Below are 19,879 nucleotides of genomic sequence, written 5' to 3' on the forward strand. Positions count from 1 at the left end.
AATTGCTTCTACATAGGAAAAATAGTTTATTTCTATGATTCTGCTTTCCCCAGTTGGTTGGATATGACTCCCATGCATCTTTCATTTGCCTTATTGCAAAATCAGCTAACCGTTCTTGTCCAGAATCCAGAGCAACATAAGCCAATGTGATACCAGACTGATCACCAAGAGGACCACTGGCATCTTGAAAAGTTGTTTCTAATGCCTAGATAAATCTAACACAGCATGATTAGGTTACTGATATAAACAGCATATAAATTATTTCTGGAATGGCATATCTAATTCTTGTACAATTATCAACTTCATGGGGAACATATGGAGATTTACAGCAGCCAAAAAAAGGAATATTGAGAGACGGGTTGGCAGGCTACCCTGATGACAAAGCAAAGGGAAGAAGGATTGTCTCCCTTGTTGCGGTAATACTGGTATTAATGAAGCTATAACTATAAAACAGGGGTTGAATATGGGTTTTAAAAAATGTTTTAAATATTCCACAGAGGTAGAACATGGCTCACTCCAAACAAACAAGCAAACAAACAAAACAACAACCCAGAACTAGCTGATGTCTTTGCATTAAAATTCAAATTAATGATTATTTGCCAGAGTCAGGAAGGTCAACCCCAAAGAAGATGGCTACTAATTTCAACCTGATATCTCGGATTTAGGTTATTCATACATGACAGCGCTCTGAACAATCTTCGATTCTGTTTAGCCTGCCTTTCCTGCTTTGTTACCAAATGGGTAAGACCTCCCTACTTACGTTTTTGAAAAAGCCTGTTTTGGAAAATAAGGAATAAAATATCACCCAAATAAACAGGACCACGTGGAAATCAGCATTCCCCTTGGTGCAGTTCTGAGAAACATGGCAAAGAGCTTCCTATCCTAATGACCAAGATGAATTCAGTGCATGTGAATGAACATTGGCCAGAAAGAGCCCAGCTGAGGATGGGCCTGTGCTTGATTGTCCGGACCAGAGGGAATGTTCGTTTCACAGCAGAAGAATAAATGGTGACATTTTCCTGGGGCTTTTTATATCAGCCTCATTGAAATTCTGCATCCTTATAGTGTCTCCCTACACTGTATCATTTACAGTGCCCACGAGCTCAGCACTCTGACTCATTATTATTAGTTAATGAGCCATCCAAGCACTAAACCTGCAGTATATGGGGTGGATACAAACATTGTACTCAGTATAATTTAGTACCAGTTTTCCAGAGTAGGAAAGCTATGAGCTGTTTACACTATCACAATCCTGTGAATGTTCCTGCACTCACAGATGGTGTCCACATCAATTGCTGAACAGCAATTTTTTATTCCACTATACAGCATCAGACAGAATACATACACACATACATACATACATACATACATACATACATACATACATGTCCTTTATGGTATTCCCTTTTGGGGTAAGCAGTGTTATGCAAAGCATATAAAAGGGGTGAGAAATCATAAGCAAGTAAGATTAAAAACCTAAGGAAAAACAGTACATAATGCAAGCTGGTTTTGTGTGGGAAATCTGCTCAAGTGAATGGTTTACTCACATGGGTTTAACCATCACATGGGTAATGTAATTTGAGAGCAGGAATCAATATCATCTCTACTTTAAGAAACAAAAATCTTCAAGATAGCTACTCATCTTTTTACTTTAACAGCATCATTGTGCAGCAAGGATGCAGCAGACAAGTCTCCTGGTATCCTTCTAAACCTGTCACTTAATAGATTTTAAAAGCTCAGACCCAACATAGTAACTCATTCTTTCTCGATTGTCTTGGTTGTTTCAGTCCACATCCCCCAGCCATCCTCAGATTCCTGGCTCTCTCAGACTCCATAGCAGTCAGTTTGGCGAGGGATATGCTGGTCTGGCAAGGAGGAAGAGGAAATGAAGATATTGGCAATGGTACTGGTAGGAATACTCCTTCAGCAGGTCCCTAACGTGACCCTGGCCTAGAGTTGCAGCCAGGATTCAGATAAAAAAAAAAAAAAAAGGAGGAGGAGGAGCTAAAATATAGGACTGAGATAGGAAGATTTAAGTCCCAGTTCTGATTTTAATTCCTTTCATCTGGGAATAGCAATGGGATAAACACTTCCAAATTGGAATTCCCTAAGGATCAAGCTTTTATACTCAAAGCCTTACACTTCACATACAAATCTCTTCTTGTAGTGATTTTTCCCTACCTCTTGGATAGCACATCACCCCATCAGGACAGTGACAGGCAACTAACTATCATTGCACTATTTCTGCATGGGAATTTATAATGGCTGCCATCCAGCAACCATCAGCAACTCAGAGAAGAGAGTCCTGGGAGTGATGTGAGAAAGGGCCTTTGGAAACTGAAATGCCAGCCCTGGATCTGATAACACAAATGCCTGTACTTCATATTTTGAAATGTTCATTTTCAGTCCATCATGCCTATTCAAACTACATAAGGAGGGAGATGTATATGTAAAGAAGCCATTCATTAAGATGCTGCTTATAAAGCCAGAATACTTGTTGTCTGAGCTTGTTGACAAATAGAAATAACTAAAAGCAACCTCCTCTTAGGATATTAAGATTTCTTTAATAGTGATCCCAAGGCCAGTAAAATCAGGGGATTCTAGCAAGCCCAATAAAGACATGTAGTCATAAATTAAGCTCAGTCATTCCTTCTTTCATATTGTACCACCACAAAATATCCTTTGCCCTAATAATCAACATGAAAGGAAACTACTTAATTGTTATTGATTGCAGAAATGAGGATTAAAAATAAAGAAGTGGGAAGGGAGAATAGCAAATCATTGTATTTGTATTTATCAATGATTTTATATAAGAATTTTTTAAAAACCTGTAGTAATCTATTGTTATTTCCTCTCACCCTGGACCACTTTATTGATATGTAGTAAAACTATTGAAGGGGAACTGACAGTCACAGTCCATCTTTGGAAAGCCTGCAATCTCTGACATAGACTGGATCTTATAGCCCATGGGATTCTTAGAATTAGCATAAAGAAACAACATTACTTTCTCTCCTTCATGGAGAGAAGCCATGAAGCTCCAGCCCCAGCCTCAGCCCGGCCCAGCAATGTGGTGCAAAGCCACCATGCCCCAGGAAGCCCCAGCTGTCCCAGCGCAGGCCCAGCTGCAGTCGCCTTAGCCACCCTGCACTCCAAGACCCCTGCCACCCTGCCCACCACCACCCCAGCTGACCTTCGCCATCTTCTTGCTCCTGCTGCTGACGAGGCATGCCCACTCTGGCCCTTCGTGAGGCAGCTGCTGGCCATGTGAGGATCTTTCCCAGGTCTTGTGAGGGAACCACCATGTGCAACCTTGGGAAAAAAGCCTTGTGCAGTGAGCAGCTGCCTCGCGAAGGGCAGGCCAGGCATGCTTGGTCAGGAGTGGGAGCAAGAAGACAGCGAAGGTCAGCTGGGGTGGTAGAGGGGTGAGGAGTGCGGAGGGCCAAAAGGGCATAGATGGGGGAGATAGGTGGGTGGGGGGAGTTGAAGTGCCCTTGTGGTCAAGGGCAGGCAGGCTGCAAAGTGCCCGAATTTTGATCACATGACCGCGGGGGCATTGCAACGGCTGTAATTTCAGGGACCGGTTGTAAGTTCCTTCGTTCAGCACCATCATAACTTCAAACAATTGCTGAATGAATGGTCATAAGTCAAGGACTACCTGTAAGCACAATCACTGAATCTTTCTTCAGTACTGTGAATGGGGCAGTGTCTTCCATTGTTACCTGAGGACAACAGCTTTGAAAATGCAGGCTGGACCCTATTGCACCCCTCTAAGCTACATGGCCTATATTTGTAACTGGTCCCCATTCCTAGAATCTGCAGTTTGAGATGGTTGCCTCTCGATGACTAATGAGAGGGCATAAAACAGAATGTAGAACCCCAAGCAATGGGAGCAGAAGGAAGAAAGCTGAGTAGAAGAATAGATCAAAGCTAGATATGACTGCTTTCCTGACAAATCAGTTCCTCTTTTTATCTCTCTTTATTACCACATGATTCAATGGACATCTCATTTAGTTAATTTTTTAGGGTTAACATCTCATTTACACCCCAGACTTTGTGGACATCTCATTCAATTAAAAATACTAATAGTCTGGAAATTTTTGGTCTGCCTTTTGAGATAGGATACATCTTCCTTTTATTTTTAAAAAATTACAGGTAAAAGTCCTGTATTAAATTGCTAAATTTTAAGATTTTTTTTTTGTTTTGCACAATGCACATATGAAAATGGTAAAAAAAAGTTGATCTGTTCATTTCTTTATCTGAGATGCAGACTAAGCAGACAGAGTGAGAGAAAGCTGAAATGTAAAAGGTAGCATTCAGACTGTATCTTCCAAACTGAGCAGGGGAAGAATATCTTGGGAAATAAGGCATTTTATTCTTTGCCACATCTATGGGTCTCATCTTAATTAAACTGTGATTCATTGTTGAGAGAAAAGTTCAAATACATGGGACTGGTGATGTAGTGAAGGAATTCCTGGGGGAAATGGGGGTTATGCATACTCAGCCTTGAGTAGCTGATTCCTATTTTTTTAAAAAAAATCAACCATTTGGGCAAAAGAAAACAAAAACAAAGGAGAATTAGAAACTGCAACCATCATAGCCACTACAAAAGCTTCTAGATATGCTTTGTGTAATTCCACAATATGGGTCAGTAAGATAAGACCCAGGATGGCAAAATGTGTAATTACAATTTTGACTGAGAGTGGATAATAGTGGAACAATTTCATTTTTAGTTTCCAATATTCTTCTCTTTTTGCAGGTATTGAACTCCATGAAGTTTGGTGCTTTCCATGAAGATGGGAATAATGTCTTATGTTCAGACTAGCCTTCATGAATTATCTGGAGCAAGGAGTAGGCAGTGAAGGAGCCAAATTTACTGATGACACTGAATTATTCAAAGTGCTTAAAACAAAAAGCTGAAGAGCTGCGAAAGGATCTCCCCAGACTGGAGAAAGGAGAATTAAAATGAATGCAGTTCATTGTAAGCAAATGTGATGTGATGGCCCCAAATCCTAATTTTACTGATAAGGCCTAAACTGGAACTGGAGGTGACCTGCCAGGAAAGGCATATTGAAGTCAAGGAAGGCCACCAAGTCAAAACATCAGCTCCTATGAAAAGCCAGGTTCCATCCTAAACACCATTAGGAAAGAAATAGAACAGTCAGTATCAATTACTGTGACAATTCCTGAAACACACTATTCTATACAGTTCTGGTTGTTGCATCTTGAAAGGGAAATTGCAGAGCTAGAGAAAGATGGTGAAAGGAGCAGTGTAAATGATCAAATGATTGGAGCAACTTCCCCATGAGAAAAGGTTACAGTATGCAGTGCTTCTTAGCTGAGAAATATAGAAAAGTAAGGGGGGGGAGTTAATATGACAGATGCATGGCAGATAATTATGCATGGTGTGGAAAAAGTAGATAAGGATATATTAACTTTTTGAATAATACTAATAATATTCAATAGTATAAAAATTCAAAATCGTAGCAACTCAAAAAGCTTTAAACAAGGATTAGGTAAGTCCATTGAAGAGTGGCCTTATTGGCCGATATCATGATGGCTAAATATTACTTCCAGCACTGGATCTAGGATCTCAATATCCGCTGATACAAGGAGAGTACTATTGCGTCCATGGGCTGTTTGGGGATTTCCCATAGTATCTCTTTGACTGTGGAGACTAAATGTTGGATTTAAAAAGTTTTTGATCAGCATGGGCTTAGCTTCTGTTTCTTTGCTAGGCATTCCCTGTGACACTCTATGGAAGTGAAACCTGGATTTCAAAGAAGCAGGATAGGAAGAATATGGATGCCTTTGAACTTTGGTGTTGGAGAAGACTCCTGAGAAGACCGTGGACAGCCAAGAAAACAAACAAATGGATCATCGAACAAATCAACCCAGAGTTCTCATTCAAGGCACAAATGACCAGGCTCCAATTATCCTGCTTTGGACACATTATGCAAAGACATGGCTGTCTAGAAAAGGCTCTAATGTTGGGAAAGGTGGAAGGAAAGAGAAGAAGAAGACAACCAGCAGCAAGGTGGATGGATTCAGTTATAGTGGCAATGGGTGCACCGTTGGGAGACCTGAAAGAACAGGTTAGGGATAGACTGTCATGGAGAAAATCTATCTATGTGGTTGCTAGAAGTCGAAAACAACTTGATGGGACATAATCAATCAATTTAACTGTTGTAATTGTTATGACATGCAAGGAATTGAAATGCATTTATTAATGAATTCATCTAGATGTGGTGGTGTTAAAGCCAATTTATTGGTGTTAAAGCCAAACTATTTTTTTTTCTTCCTAGCATTTTTCTGGCAGGTGCAGGGTCCACTTTTTTTTTTTCAGATCAACCAAATTTTGATCCATTGGTTGTGACAAGAATTGGCCAACCGGCTTGTTGCCCGAGACTGACATCGTGGGCTGAGAGACAGTGACTGCCTCAAGGTCACCCAGCCTAAGGCAGAACTAGAACTCACAGTCTCCTGCTTTCTAGCCTGATGCCTTAATCCCCAGACCAAAAAAAAAAAAAAAAGCCAATCTAATAAAAGCTGTGAGAATCAGCTGAAGCTTGGAAGTCTGGTGAAAATGAAGTTTTACTTTGTATATTTTAACTCCATTAAGTTCCATTTGTCTGTTTATTTTGAGGGCATTGTGTTCAGAGGTGATCTGATTTATTTTTAGAAAAAGAAAAGTACTTATTAAAAAGTAAAACAATTCAATATGAATTTTCTCTCCAAAGCTATTTCAGAAATAAAATTTATTTCAGGGTCATATGAACAAAAACTTGCAAGGTGTCTCATTTTATATCAACATTGTAAAAACTGCCATCATATCATCAGCTAACTGGGATTTAATTATTCTGAGGTTCCCTGAGGTCCTATTATGAAAGCAGGTGCTTCTGTCTGAAGGTAGATGTCACTGTGTGTCATTTTCTTAATGTTAATGCATGGAGATTAAGACTCTTGGGCTTTCACAGTCAACACAAGGAAGAGAGAAACCCATACAAATTAAGATACTGAAACTGTTATGCAACATCCTTTAAAAAAAGGAAAATGTTTTTAAGAATTCCCAAGTGATTCAACATGACACAAAGACAGCCTGGCTAATTAGAAGGTTCTTCTGCGTCATTTCCAGAAAGTGCCTTCAGGACAAAGAGCTATCTGAGTTACAAGACCAATTGTCAAGAGAACAGTGAAAGAGAAAATGGGAAATGTATTGGATCTATTTTGCCTGACCTGTAAATTATGAGCTGCACTCATGCATTGAGATGATTCACCTTAGATAGTGTATATTTAACATTATTGGTCAGAGACCAGTATTTCAATCCACACCAATTTTTCATTCCGGGTTCCTGATTGAGTTGGAGGGAGAAAGTGCAGGACTAGTGTGCTAACCCTTATTTTCTCTCTGTGGTGATTAGAAAACTGGAAATGGACTGAAAGAGTTCATTATTCAAGGAATGCTGATACAATAAGCAAGACTGTCCTAAATGCTACATCCACTGCATCTTGCAATATCCCTTTGCAATATTATTCTTCCCACTGCCTGTGTCCATATGTTCCAGCGAAGAAAGAGAGAAAAAGCTAGGCTTCTTAATTAAACTGTAAACAACAATGATTTGGACCTTTTACTGGGCAAAATACATTGTTTCATTTTAATCTTCTGTTTCTTGGATCTCTGCTGGCATTCTGGCTTACATACTAGAGAATAAACCTCAAATACCACAAAAGCTCACCTAAGGGAGGTTATGCTGGCCAGCTCTATTTTAGTCATATGCACAGAAAATACCCCTTGGTAGAAAGGAAAAATGTGCATCTGATTAACTCTCTACAAATAGGACTTCTTCATAAGAGGAAAAATCCTGGATCAGTTAAGATTCATCGGCATGAGGAGAAGCCATGTACATATACTTGGGTACCTGTGCAACATCCTTGAGTAGAATTGTGTCCAGTACACACATCTATAGTTGGAGATGCTAAGTTACTGCAACCTTGCAACTCCCTTGCATGTGTTTTGAACATGTGACAGCCCTCTAGTGAGTCTTCCTTACAGTAGAAAAAACAAAACTAATATCTGCACACTGGACACTAGAGCAGCCCTTCCCATGCTTATGCTTTACTAATATGTTGAATGCCAATTCATATAATCCCCAGTCAGCAGGACCCTTGATTATACTCACCAGGGATTTGGGGAGGGCCACAGTTTGGAAGAGGCATGGTTGGGCTGTGGATAGAAAATTTTTCGATAATATTTTTCATGGACACCCATTTCTGTGACGAAGCTTTCTCAACATTCTGACCAGTGAAACATTTTTCCCCCCTTGGGTGGGCTGTTGATGTGACTCTTAAGAGCTTCTTTACAAAAACAGCTTCTAGTGTGGAAATTATAAGATATATTCATTATATTTTTCCTGCTTAGTTACTACCATATTCCCAGGATCGAGTAGAAATTGATATGATTCACCAATCTTTCCATGCAATTTCCAACCCTTATAGTTTCAAGACAATGTGCATAATAGAGCTGGATCAGAGCCATGTGTTCAAAGGTTTCTAGGCAACCAGGAACAAAGTAGAACAAGAAGAGCCTTGAGTCTTACGGTCTTTTTATTTGAGCATGTGAATTCTTACATTATGAGAAGAGGGTGCAGTTTTTAGGGCCCATCAAGTTTGAGAGGCCCAAGTAAAGTGAGCCTGACTGAAGCCTTTCTTGCTGAGATCTGAATATTCCAAGACAAATTTGCATCCTTGGATTGATCTGAGCAACAACAATAGGTTGGAAGATAACAGCCAATTCCATAAAATCATCTTATAATTATCATCCTCTTTTGTGGAGATGTTGGATAGGCTGTAGTTAACATTTTAAAGAAATACGCTTTTCACCTGGACAGCTTCAGCTGCAACTTTCTTGTGTAACATATGATACTAATATTGTTAGCATGACTGGACGTAAGTTAAATTATATTCTCAGCAACTAGGAGGTCTTCTATAAAAGATAAGTCTTTAAGATTCTTCTTACAAAGCAACAGACTTCAAATAGCCTATTCTAAGGAAAAATAGTGTTTTTTTCAATGAGATAAGCTTGTGTCTATCTCTCTGAGGCACTAAGAAATTGAAAAAGGAGCACACATTTCCTTCTTACGCTAACATGTGGCAAAGATTTGTTTGAATAAAACAGATGGAGCTCAAGACCCTGTCCTGCCAACAAGGAGAAGGTATAGGAGCTGTTGGCTTTTAGTCTTCCATATATTTCCCAGCCACATTCATTGTGTTGCTGAGTGAACAAAAAGTATGTGCTGTGAACAAGATGTTCCTCTACAATGGAGGCCACTTGACAATAGCAATGAGTGAAAGAGGCAAAGCCAACATTCACAATCTCAGTTTCTCCTGTTACATCAGGATAGACTACTGAAGGCTCTTTCTTTGGGGGTATTGTTCTTTGTTATGAACGGTTGGTTACCCTTGCTACCGTTTGGCTTTCTCAGGGTTTCCCAAATGGTGAGGTGTACTCTCTTGGGGAGGTGCAGACAGAGTCCAGGGCAGGTGTGAAGAACCTTTTAGTTATACATGGTTACAATAAATCCACCTTTCCCAAAATACTAGTTTCAGGTGAGTAATATGGTGATGGAGGAGGCACAAACTTTGCTTTTTTTATGTCTTTACTAAAGATAAAGATTTGTTGTATCGTTTTTGTTGTTCATTTGTGTTCATTGTGATGTTTGGATTTTTAAGGGAGGTATGTACATTAAGGTTACACTAAAAGGAGTGGTGATGGCAAAAAGTTCAAAAACCTCCACTCTAACTCTTACATGTTTCTTTTGAAGCTGTTTTTTGTTGCTGCTTGTTTTGTTTTTTTGACGCTGTTGCCTAGTTTTGGTAGCAAATGGACCCTTCCCATTTTATGAAATACAGTTTTCTAGGATATTAGCACGCATTTGCTCACTTAAATTCCTGGACCTTTGGCAAACTTTCTATTATTTAACTAGGTGTTCAGGGAATGGACATCTCAAATCTTAACCATTGTTTGCTCCTGGCCTGAGATATTTCCAAATGTTTTAATATAATCTATATTTTTATTTGCTATAGGGATTAATGCATGTCTTTTGCTGATAGCTAGTCACCTCTTTTTTCTGTTGCCAGTGTTCCATTTATGACATCTATGGTAGTTTGCATGTTCCTGATATTTACTACAATGGTGAAAATAGGCAGCTATGATCAGCACCAGCAACTAAGATTAGTAGGATTTGCAACTGATCCATTCCTTGATTTCAGAAGGCCTGGGTTAAGAAAAATTAATTTGCCCCAGGATTTATATGAGAATAGGAAAGCCAGAGCCAGTTTGCTTGTGTCTATATGCAGGGTAAGAGCTATAAAATAAGGTTCATTCAACTTTCTAACTCACAGCAGGTTTTTAGCCTTGTTTGCTGAACCCAGCCAATCACAAGCTAATACTACAGAGCACATATCACTTGTTTGGCCAATTTTGGGTTATTGCACATCCTTTTTAGCTGCTTTTGCCATTCACCTCTATGTATTGGTTAGTGGCTTGGAAACTGAAACCAGCTGGTGACCAGTTAGCAATAAATTTGTGGCTTTTTCAGTTAAAAGTCAGATGTAACAGCATTCTGCTGAACTAAGATCACAATTCCCTCAAGGGCAAAGATACAAATCTATATTCAGACTTGACACCACAAAAGTTTATCTCTAGGTTGTAGCTGAAGTATCCAAATTTAGTTAAAAGAAGCTAAATGGCTTTTGATTAAATATGTTCCTATGCTGAGTTGGAAATGTTGAACATTCATAGAATAACATTTGCTTTGTCCAGGGATAAGTGAATGCAGATCTGGTCAAATACATGTCAATGGAATATAAGAATTGTCTAGTAATAATACCAAAAATGACAGCAGTAGGAAAAAGAGAAGGAAGAATCCATAAAATGAACCATAAAACTGGGATAACAGCCGAGGATAAAATACTTAGCCCTGTAAAAAGTACAGCTACAAGCACATCTAAATGTTCTTCTAAAATGTGCTGGTCCATGCAAAATTTATATGAGCATTCTAATGATGCTTCAGCCAGGCCAACGTGCCACAATTAATATGTCAATTGTCACAAATTCTCCAGACAAATAAGCAGCTCTCTGGAACAAAGACTTTGGTATGTATTTCATCAAAGCTCCCATGTCACATCTAACTTGGGCACGAAGAGAAACAAGAAGCAGTGGTGGGGTTTGTGGGAACAACAAAGGGCAGCAGGCATGCATCCCAGGCTGCAAACCCTTTGGAGCAGATTGTCAGTGCAGACATTCATCTCTTGCATAAAGCTTGCTTACATTGCACTAACCTCAAACCATCTTTTTTTCCCTTATGAATCTTCTAGTACCAAGTATTCCTTTCAGTCATTAAAATGGAGATGAAATGCAAGAAGCATTCTGAAATACCATTGAACACATGGCCAGAGCTGCTGTCTTGTTAATGAAAATTGAAACCAAGATTTATCATTTAATAAAATGAGGGAGGAAGAAGGCCTGTCTACACCCCACTGGTAGTCAGTTCCTTTGATTTACATTGAACTACAGAGAAGAAAAACTCCAGATGTACCAAGAAAGATGTACCAGAACTGTTTGTTCCTTTTGTCTTCTGCTTTCTTTTATTTCTGTCCCTCTAAACTAGGTCTGTAAATATCTCAGCAGCTTAGTTTCATTAAGAAACCAGAGAAGTAGTTCTGGAAATATATAGCTTCCTTATTTATCAGCTCTTTAGACAGGATGAGCTCTCTTGCTTTTGCCCCATGAAAAATTAAAAATGAACCTCACAGCCTTTCCGATCTGCCTCCCTGTGGGAGGTAGCAACAGATTTCAGGACAATTCAGCAAGGTCTTGCTGTTGAATATATCGTCATAAATAACATGTCATAAAACTTTACAATGGCACAATACAACACAACTGAGCTTCCACCTACCCAAGGAGCAGGTATTTTCTTACTGAAAAAGTAGGCACATTTTCCAATCTGAAGAGATCTTCAGGTGAGAAGCTTTGCTTGATACTATCTACAGCTTACCAGAGTTCATGAAAAGTAAATGGAGCCCCCAGAATAGACAAAAATATACTAAACTTTACACATACACTGAAATGTTTCTTGTGAACTATTTCATCTGCTCTTAGGCTGTGTGCTTGCAGTGCCAAAAACTGTGTCATATAAAAGAAAGACAACATTTGGAATAGTTTGCATATTTAAAAGAACAGCTATTTAGTCTGAACATGTTTAATGGCATTTTAAATATTGTATGTTGCAACATTATTTATCCATTCATCCTTCTTCTATAGTGACTTATATAAGCTTCTGTCAGATTGGCCGCTGCCAGAGTTCTGTGAGAAATTACATATCACCAGAAATACCAGCTGCCCTTGAAATTTCAGCATGGAATTGTGTTAAACTTTCCCCCTCCACTGTCATCAGCATCAGCATCAATTTTAATACATTATTTATTGATTTTATTTTTGTACTGTTGTAATCTCACAGCACAGCTCAGAGCAGTCCACAAGAACAATTTTAAAATTTCCTTAAAATAAAACCATCAACAATAAATATATGAAAAATTAAAAAATAAAACCTTTAAAAAGAATAAATGCAAAAAAAAAGTTCATTTTGGAAAAGAAGAATATTATGATAAGCAATGTAAAAGACAGCCTGGTCCTGGAGGATGTGTTATCCCACAAATTATTGGATAAACAAGCATGATTTTAATTGTGATCTCCCCTGGGTGAGAGATTCTAAGTGAGGCACTGCGATTGAGGAGGCCCCATTTCTGGCCACTATACTGTGAGCTGATGGGACCACTAGGAGGTTCTCCACAGTGGGTCTTCATGCAGATATTGGAAAGTATTATGAGAGGCAAACTTTTAAGTACTTGGGTGTTAAGCCATTCAGGGCTTTATACTTTATAGGCAAATATTAATACTTTAAGATGTGCCTGGTATCTCATAAACAGCCAGTACTGTACAGCACTTTTAGAACTAAATTATATGCCTCGTTTGGCTGCCCATTTAGCAATTGGGCAGCTGTGTTTTGCACAAATTGCAGCTTCAAGAGTCAAAAACTGTGAAGAGAAAACAAGAGCTATCCAGAATTTGAAATTTACTGCACTTCCTTCCATTCACAAAAGGGATTGAGGTGAAATGAAGACACCCACTGTAGCTTCACAAAGGGGCTATGGTGGGAAGAAGCGAAAGGAAGAAAGAAGGGAAAAATTGTTCCAGCATGATTATCCAGACATGGCATTCCACACAAAAGAATTCTAGGATTTTCTCAGAGTGTTATTCCTTTCTTAAATTCAGGAATAGACATTGTTATTGGAGTAGCTCCAATATATTTGAAAACCCTACGTAGGTATTGTTTAAAAAAAAACCATGCAGACATCTTGAAGTTCCTCCTGTATGAAAATTAATAATAGTAAGATCCTGTTCAGATCATTCAGGTCTATTTGAAAACAATCCTTTGTCCTTATTAAAAGACCAAAATGCTTTCCTTTAGGGGAAAAAAGGCATAATTCATAAAGTAAGAAACTGCTCAAGTTACCAGCCTACTGATTTCAACTGACCCTAGAGTGATTGCATCCATGGATTATATACAAAAGGGGGAAAACTTTGTGCCACTACATTCAGAATCTCTTCAAAAGAAATTGTGGTTAAATGGAACTGGAAGACACTTTTAGTCAGAAATGTCATTGTGTTGGTCTTCTGGTGGTTTGGTTTTCCAGCTGTTAGTCACAGCTGGATATGTAAAATCCACTGAGTTTAGTGTAAAGAATTCCATTAAACAAGGATGTCCAAGATTTACTATATATATATATATATCCATATCAATTAATCACAGTATTTATATTATTGATATGTATTCCAGAATTCAAATAAATAACTTTTCTTCCTGATATGCTACAGGAACCTCTGTGCTGATTCCTGGACCTGTTCCTTCAAGGTTATATCTTTTAATTCCATTGAAAACATCAAGGTTCTTACTTTTCATCATCAACTGTGCTGCAATTTTGGATCTCTAGACATTACCTCTCCTTGATCTGCTACTAGTTTCGGGGGTGGGGGGTCATGTAGTTTCAAGGAAGCTGGGCTGCACAAATCTGGGCCCCATCAACTTTACCCCCCCCCCCCAAATAGCTTCCCCTCATTATGTAGTACAACAAATTTGGATCCAATCTCAGAGTTAGGGCTAGCACAACAGCTTTTCTTTCAGAAGGAGCCACTTTACAGGAGTAACACGTAAAGAAGGCTATCTTTGTATTTTATGTATATATACTGCACTTTCCAGAAATATACTGTTGGAGAATTCTGTTCCACTTCAGCGGCATGTGCATCCTCAAAATCATTTTAGCTCAAGATTCCATGTTATCTGGAGAAGTAAGACGGGAAAGATCAGTAAACTAGGGGAAAATGCAAATTAAAAGTTCCCAATCCCATATTTGCAGCTTTTATCTATAATCTGGAAAAGAAATGATCAGTAGATGACACCACTAAACTAAATTCTACTCTGTTTCAGACTGAAACTTTCAGCCTTGTCTCTCAATTATTTTGCCAACCTAAAAACAAATGAAACTGGTTTAATGTGGACTTGCCTTTTCTATGTTGCAACTGGCTATTATATTTAGCAGTCAGATTCATTATGAGGCATCCCTAGGGAGGGAAAAAAATGGTTTTAAAAAAGCTAGTGCCAAATCAAAATACAAAAATATGCCACATTTCATTTCCATACCTCATATTACTCCCTTTTCCGCAGGGTTAATATCCGTGTCCTCTTAATGGCTTCGCATTTTGCTGCCTTTGACGGGGGAATGTTGCCTTCAGTTTCTGCATTGTAGCAATTTCTTTCCACAATCCATTGGGTTGCGAAAAGAAAAAAAGAAAACCTGTTTTTCCTCTGGCAAAACTATTTAACATATAGGCAGGTAAACTGCACTTCTGTTTCATAAGTCATTTGCTAGGCTTCCAAATGAAGCAAGGATAGCTGTGCTTTTGAATGTTGCTGGAAGACTTTGCCCTGGATTGTGAGCTTGAAACCAGGCTGTAGAAAGAAGGAGCACCTATCATGTGGGAAGCAATCCCAAACTCATCCTGAATTGCTACAGACCTTGCCCTTAACAGTTTGTAGGCTATGTATACACGGTCTATGCTGCCAGACTCCTCCTGATTTTTGGTTAAGATGTCTTGACTTCAAGTCCCAGAATTCCCCAGACAGCATGCTGGCTGAGGAATTCTGGGACTTGAAGTTCACACATGCTGGCTGGGGGATTCTGGGACTTGAAGTCCACACATCTTAAAGTTGCCAAGTTTGGAAAACACTGCCATAGACAATGTCTACAAACTTATTTAAGTGCCACTGGACCCGAAAAATGTTCCACCGTCATTAACATTTTCTTCACGGGTATCACTTTCTAACACATTCCTTCCATGGTAGCTTTTCCCGTCATTCAGCATGCATCTGGGTGAGCTGTAATCTGTGTCAAGAAAAAGGACTACTTACAATGACAGTGTGATTCTTCTGACTTAGACTGAAGTAAAGGCATAAAACTTCATTGCTTTTTGTGCTCCATTCCTTGTTACTCCTGAAGCTGTGGGACAAAAAAGTCTCACGTCAAATTCAATGGGACATTACTTTTTTGGAAAACGGGATGCTACTTGCCAAACTCTGGTCTTTGGCACATTCTTACAATGGACAGGAATTCTTCTTGTCCAGCTTCCTGTTGCTAATAAATTATTTGCATGAAAAAAAGCACTTGCTTTCTCCATCCAGATGAGGGATTATCCAGATACGTGATAATCTTTATTAGGCCACCTCAAAGTCAGACAACAACTATAAACTTTTGAAATCATTCCTTAGTGCCTCTGATTTGACAGAAAAAAAGTGTTGCCCTGCACTAAGTATAAGGGTTCCCACACACACACACACACACACACACACTTATGATCAACATGGCTCCTTTCTTTTATGTGTGTGTGTGTGTGTGTAGGGAGTGGGGTTGTATCTTCTCCAGGAACAGCACCTAATACCTGCTCTCTGAACATCACATAAAAGCAACCATGTGTACATAAGCCATCCTACATGGAAAAAACAGCTATAATTTAGGTAATACTTTAAATGCAGCTGTCAGTGGAATCAATAGAGTCAGCTGCAAGTTATACATTGTAAAGTCATCAACTACAGTGGAACTGAATAATGTGAATGTATAGGATGGTGGAGAAATTCATTTTCTTCCCTCCTGAATGTAATTGCTTAATTTTGCATTTTCAGACCAATATGTGGTTTGAAATTCATTGTTCTCCAAATTCCGTAATGAATCTATCAATAAAAAATAAAAAGACCAGAGCTATCACCCCCCCACCCCCCATGTGTGAAGGAAAAGTCACGTAAAAGTGCATCTATTCATAAAAATAATGTACAAAAATGTATTCTATTATGGAAAATAGTTTGCAAAAAGTAGACCAATTTCAGAGTGCCTCAGGCTTTGCGTTAATTTTAATGAACTATTTTAGGTTCTATCCTTGTCATTTTCCTAAGGCTGTGTTTACTGTGTGTCAGAGGTGGGTATCACACTGCACAATCAAACTGGGGGGGGGGGGGCGGGGGGGAGAAGGCAAGACAGCTGAAGCTGTCACTCAAATGGTTGTGACCTGCGCTGATCAAATTCACATACATCCCATAACTTCTCTCCCTCTTCTTGTTATACCAACCCAGGTACAGCAAAAGGTTTTGATTCAGACACCAGAAAATATTCTAATGCATCTATTGAACTCCTGCTTAAACTGGACTATGCATATTTCTATTTTCATGGGCATTTTAATATGAAAAACGTATCAGCCTCTTTTATATTTTTTGCTGCTGCCTGTCTCATTTTATTGTTATTGTCATGGTTTTCACTGTTTTATGATGCATTTGCTGTCTACTGCTCTGGAATGTATTGGATGGAGGGCAATATATAAATGTTTCATATGTAATAAAACTGAACTCCCCATTTGTTATAATGAAGGCACTCCAAATTGTCTTTAGAGATATTTGAGATGCTTACAATTGCTAAAATAAATCCAAAACTCTAAATTACTAATTACTAAATTACCATTGCTAAAACAGATGCAAACAGTGAACAACCAAGCCACAGAACGTTCTTTACACCTGTTAGCCTCTGGTGCACAGTTTCTCAACCTTGGCAACTTTAAGATGAGTGGACTTCAATTCCCAGAATTCCCCAACCAGCCACAGGAGTTGAAGTCCACTCATCATAAAGTTGCCAAGGTTGAGAAACACTGCTCTGGTGGAAGCATCTGCTCCCTCTGCACTAAGGAGCCTTAGCAGTAGAAGAAGACAGGACGGGGCTCCTTCTTTGTGCTTTGCTTGCATTCTTCTGTCTTCCCTTGACTGGAAGATTGATATTCTCAGGCCATTTACCTACTAGTGACTTACAGCATGTTCTTACCATCACCCAGCCATCAGTGAAGTGATATAAACACTGTCCTCATTACTTATTTTGCCACAACAAGGGTTGGATGACTCCAGAAACTGCCAGAAGCTGCAAGGGAGGAAACGATCTTAGCTTCTCTTGTTTAGCCTGCTTGCTACAGGAAAAATCGTATTCCCTTCCTTCTCTTCCTTTCTCCCTGTCATGAGATATAAAGCTCAGGGGTGCAACCTTTCTTTCATAGCATGTAACGTCCTTGGCATGGCTTATTTGTCCTTTTGGACTTAAAGCATCTGCTTTTAGATGCACTTAATGGGTCTAGTTCTACTCATGGACATATGGTCTGCTAAATGTGGATCCCAAAGAGTGAACAAGAAAATGCCTTTGGTTTCCTCAACGTTTTCCCATCCTGCATGAGCTTTCTGGCCTGAGCTTCTTCTCCTCTTTTCACATATCCCTTTATATTTGCAGAATTGTCTTGTACACAATTGTGAGTGGAGGAGCTTGTTTTTGATATCACTCCACACATACAGAGGAGCTTTTGAATCTTCTGGTGGACATAAGTTGACCTCAAGTGCCTCAGGGAAGGCTCAAGGCATTTAGGCATTGGAAGAGAAGCAATAACTGCTGCTATCATCTAAGTTAAGGTCAGCAAATCAAGAGCTGCATGCTAATTTTGGCACATGAGTCAGAAAAGCTACTTCCTTGGCAGTAGCATTAACTACATAATTATCATTTTGTTGCCCTTTCTCAACATCCTAAATCTACTGCCTAAAGTGACAACTTTGCTCTCTGTCTAAGCTTTCTTCCATCTGATGTCCTGTGGATAAGCTGAGCTCCAACTGTCATAAACTTCCCAGCTACATTGTCAAAAGCCGAGCCATTTGAAAAACTTCATGTTGGGAAAGCTAGTGTACCTAAAGTAAGCTCCATATAAAACTAACTTTGTCTGGGTAGCTTTAATATTTCAAGTTTGGGCCAGTCTTCTTTTTATCCTGTTATATTTTAGGGCTTTGCAGGCTTCAAAAATGATCTGGAAGAAGGCTTCATGTGTTTTCCCCAAATTCAAGTATGATACCTTCTTCCTATTCACTAAAGGAGCTCACTGCTTTAAAGAATCCACTCATTAAAGTTGAGACAACTCTTTCTGAGGTCAAGAGGAGTGTGCTAATGTGAGACTCGGAAGCTCTTCTTCCAAACGGTTTTTGAAACATGCCATATATAGCATTCATGATTTACTGCTGAGTTTTTTTCTGCTTTGTTTTAATAACTCTTTGACTGTGTATGCTTGTAAAACATTTTCTACAGCTAGTGAAAACAACAACACTTATTTTGAACAGATGTTCTGGAATCCCTTCAGAAGTAATCTGCTAAGATGTATAATACTTATCCAGCTGTTTAGAATTGTTTCAGAAGAAAGTAATTTCACTGGATGTATTGGCAGCATACAGATTTTCTTGCTGGATTGCTTTTCTTTCTCCTTCCTTGACCCTCCAACCAGAATATAAATATTAAAAAAAATCAGAAACATATTGTCAATTAAAAAAAAAACAGAACTTAAAAAAAAATAAAGTTTATCCCTCTCACAGTTTGTAAGACCTCTACTGACATACTGCTATTGTTATGATTAACCTGTTGTTTCAGCACTTAGAATTAAAATCGATAACTAATAAAATCCATAACTAATATCAGAATATCATTAACTTTCTTGCTTTTTTTTTTTAAAGCAGAATTAACCTGGGACATTTGGCATGCCAATTACCTTCAGAGATGGCAAGGGCAAAATATTTGTGCATACACTCCACTGGACTAGTAGCATCCATGGAGGGGAGGTCAAAATGGGCCAGACCATGGATGGAGCATTAAGATGTAAGCACCATCGCTTTTGAACATGTATGTGTCAACACTTGTACAAAAAGGGCAATGTTCCATCTGCCATTTTGCCAATTTTACCACATACACACACAAACACCATGGATGCTGCTCCACTGAATATTACCAGCAATACTTTCACTTATACATACAGATTACTGTGGAGTACCTCTAGGAAGTTCCATCTTGCTAATATAATAGCTACATTTCCCCAAATATCTAAACTAGAATTTCTTAAAATCCTGGTTTGTTGAACAAACTATAGTGGCCTAATCTGTACACCATAATGGGTAGAGTCACACATCAGGCTAAGCCAAGACCAAACAACCCTCATTATTGCTTAGTATGACTCAGGCTATGGATTCTGGATAACTGAATTAGGACTGTCCAAGCTGAAGCCAGAAAATGTCAAGACGTAACAACTCAGTGGTTTGTCAGTTGTAGGACACTACAGCTGCCCTTAGTTTACAGGGTTTATTAGCTATAGTTACCCTTACTATTTATACATTTAAATTTGTTATGGCTGCCCACTCCGATGGACTTGGTAACAGTA

At 38.9% G+C, this 19,879-nt stretch overlaps 2 long non-coding RNA genes across 3 annotated transcripts; one reads left to right on the plus strand and one right to left on the minus strand.

Moving 5' to 3' along the window:
- The first annotated feature begins 1,479 nt into the window (after positions 1–1,479).
- Positions 1,480–6,770, plus strand: LOC148216673 (uncharacterized). The gene is made up of 3 exons (XR_015794798.1): positions 1,480–1,903; positions 4,757–4,978; positions 5,736–6,770. It is a non-coding gene; the product is annotated as an uncharacterized LOC148216673 (long non-coding RNA).
- Positions 6,771–12,313: 5,543 nt separating this feature from the next.
- On the minus strand, positions 12,314–18,933 carry LOC112540090 (uncharacterized). 2 transcript variants are annotated; one of them, XR_015794801.1, is made up of 4 exons: positions 17,460–18,933; positions 15,525–15,612; positions 14,757–14,868; positions 14,620–14,677 (listed from the first exon to the last, which is right to left on the minus strand). It is a non-coding gene; the product is annotated as an uncharacterized LOC112540090 (long non-coding RNA). The 2 variants fall into 2 exon arrangements; XR_003084158.2 differs by lacking the exons at positions 14,620–14,677; positions 14,757–14,868 and adding an exon at positions 12,314–14,396.
- Positions 18,934–19,879: the final 946 nt, after the last annotated feature.

The sequence above is a fragment of the Python bivittatus genome, unplaced genomic scaffold, assembly GCF_059951505.1.
Source record: "Python bivittatus isolate LINGU-HERP-01145 unplaced genomic scaffold, Pbiv_v1 ctg000080_np1212, whole genome shotgun sequence".
In the NCBI taxonomy this organism is placed as follows: Eukaryota; Metazoa; Chordata; class Lepidosauria; order Squamata; family Pythonidae; genus Python; species Python bivittatus.